The 2718-nt window shown below is 40.3% G+C and overlaps 3 pseudogenes; all 3 read left to right on the top strand.

The window, feature by feature from the left end:
* The first annotated feature begins 1004 nt into the window (after window positions 1-1004).
* LOC132068927 (5S ribosomal RNA) lies at window positions 1005-1123 on the top strand (annotated as a pseudogene).
* Window positions 1124-1339: 216 nt separating this feature from the next.
* Window positions 1340-1458, top strand: LOC132068977 (5S ribosomal RNA; annotated as a pseudogene).
* Window positions 1459-1681: 223 nt separating this feature from the next.
* LOC132068982 (5S ribosomal RNA) lies at window positions 1682-1798 on the top strand (annotated as a pseudogene).
* Window positions 1799-2718: the final 920 nt, after the last annotated feature.

Here is a 2718-nt window from a genome sequence, read left to right as displayed (position 1 = left end):
TCCACATTGGTTTAGGCAAATCCCACATTGGTATAGGCAAATCCCACATTGGTCTTGGCAAATCCCACATTGGTTTAGGCGAATCCCACATCGGTTAATGTCAGCTCATATGATAAGGTATGATGTTATGATGTGCTTCGGTATGTATATGTGTAATCTATATTTCAGGAGAAAGCGTATTGGTATTCTGATTATTATAATTGTTTTCTGTTCCCCTGTTGCATGACTTGCGTGTCGGATGACAGCATTTTGAGATTCTGGTTATTATGTTTACTTTTTATACCTCTGTTTCGATCATGATTTAGATTTGTTACTATATCTTCTGCTTTGCATAATCAGTACATATTCCGTACTTACCCCCTTTCTTCGGGGGGGCTGCGTTTCATGCCCGCAGGTACAGACACACGTTTTGGTGATCCACCGGCGTAGGATTTCCATTCTGCTGTTTGGAGTGCTCCCCTTTGTTCTGGAGCCGATATTTTGGGTATATACTCTCTCGGTGTATATGTTTATGTTTGTTCAGGGTACGGCGGGGCCCTGTCCCGTCATCTGATTACGTTGTTACCGTATTAGAGGTCGTAGACATAGATGTGGGTTATGTACGAGTTTTGTTCGGAGCGACGTGTGAGTTGTGTTTGGGCGGCCCATCCGCCGTGGCGGCCCTTGTCGGTACGTGTGTATATATGCTTTGACACGTTATGTATATTATGACAGCCTTACCGGTTTCTGTACAGTATATGTGTTTGCATGCGTCCGTTTGGAGCCACGTTTGATATTTATAGATGTATAAGTCGTTTGTATGCCAAATCTGGTTAAAGAGCGCGTATGGGTGCCCAGCTCGGGCACTAGTCACGGCCTACGGGGTTGGGTCGTGACATAAGGGTTCCATGACCTCTCCGAGCTTACGTTAGTTTGCAAACTACATTAAAATTTTTAAGGTGTAACATTATAGAAGAGGGAAGGGGAGCAAAGGGTTTAAGAGAATTTAGAGCGCTAGGACCGATGACTGCGATTATACCCGTACTATCGCACCGGATCCCATCATAACTCTGAAGTTAAGCGTGCTTGGGGGAGAATAGTATTAATATGGGTGACCCCCTGGGAAGTCCTCGTGTTGCATCTCTCCTTTTGTCCAGACTACGCTCATTTTTCATCTATTTATTTTCAAAAAATAAGCTAGATCTCGAAAAAATACTAAAAATCATAAAAGGAATCGCATAAAAAGGATAACGGAGCGCGAAGTTATGCATATTTAAGGTTTTGCACTTATGCGCCTTATTTTTAGAAAAGAGGGAAGGGGAGAAAAGGGTTTAAGAGAATTTAGAGCGCTAAGACTGATGGATGCTATCATACCAGCACTAACGCACCGAATTCCAATAGAACTCTGAAGTTAAGCGTGCTTCGGCAACAATAGTATTAGGATGGGTGACCCCCGCGGAACTCCTCGTGTTGCATCTCTCCTTTTGTCCGGACTACGCTTATTTTTGGTCTATTTAATATATTTTTTCAAAAAATAAGCTGGATCTCGAAAAAATACTAAAAATCAAATAAAGAATTTCATAAAACGGATAATGGAGCGCGAAGTTATGCATATTTAAAGTTTTACACTTACGCGCCTTATTTACAGAGAAGAGCGAGGGGGAGGAAAGGGTTTAAGAGAATTTAGAGTGCTAGCGTTGATTGATGCGATCATACCGGCACTAACGCACCAGAACCAATCAAAAATCTAAAGTCAAGCATGCTTGGGCGAGAGTAGTCCTAGGATGGGTGACCCCGGGAACTACCGGTGTTGCATCCCTCAATTTTTCCAAACTACGCTCTTTTTCGTCTATTTAATATATTTTTTTCGAAAAATAAGCTAGATCTCAAAAAATACTCAAAATAAAAAAAGAAAAGAAAAAAGAATCGCATAAAATGGATAGTGGAGCATGAAGTTACTAATATTTAAAGTTTTGCACTAATGTACTTTATTTTTAGAGAAGAGGGAGGGGGAGGAAAGGGTTTAACAAATTTTAGAGCACTAGGACTGGTTGATACGATCATACTAGCAATAACAGATCAGATCCTATCAGAACTCTAATGTTAAGCAGGATTGGGCGAGTGTAGTATTAGGATGGGTGACCCCTTGGGAAGTCCTCGTGTTTGTAACGACCCGGTCAGTCATTTTGAGAACCGATGCTCTGTTTTGTGTGTCGTCTATCCAGAAGTTCCATAATAACTATTTTGACTTGCTTGCCAAATTTGAAGTCAAACGGATATCATTTGATTCACTTTGAGAGAAGGTTTCACTTTGGAAATTCCAACATTCAATTATTTGGATAAATTATTTACTTTGGGAAAACGTGCTTTGATTGGAAATATGAAGATTTTGTTATATTTGAAGTATTATTTATGACCTGTGGAAATTTACGGGGCTAATTTTAGAGTTCGTTTGGTTGGTTTTTGACAATTAAGTCGGTTTTAGCATCTAGTATGCCTATTTATGGTAAAAGATGGTCAAGGGGAGAATAAAGACCCGGATTTGAAATTTGTTTTTTTCCATTAGCTTCAATTGTTGTTTACGACTTGTAGGCACGGGTGACGCAGTTCCCGAGGCAATCGGATGAGTTCGGATCGAATTTAGTGAAATTGGAAGCTCTTAAGTTCAAGAAAGGAAGAAGTTTGACCAAAGTCAACATCGGGGGTAAAAGGTTTTTTTTTTAAAGTTTCATCGATTCC

Source organism: Lycium ferocissimum, chromosome 8, assembly GCF_029784015.1.
Source record: "Lycium ferocissimum isolate CSIRO_LF1 chromosome 8, AGI_CSIRO_Lferr_CH_V1, whole genome shotgun sequence".
Lineage (NCBI taxonomy): Eukaryota > Viridiplantae > Streptophyta > Magnoliopsida > Solanales > Solanaceae > Lycium > Lycium ferocissimum.
Note: the sequence above shows the minus strand (reverse complement) of the source record. Positions and strands in the feature narration are given on the sequence as shown.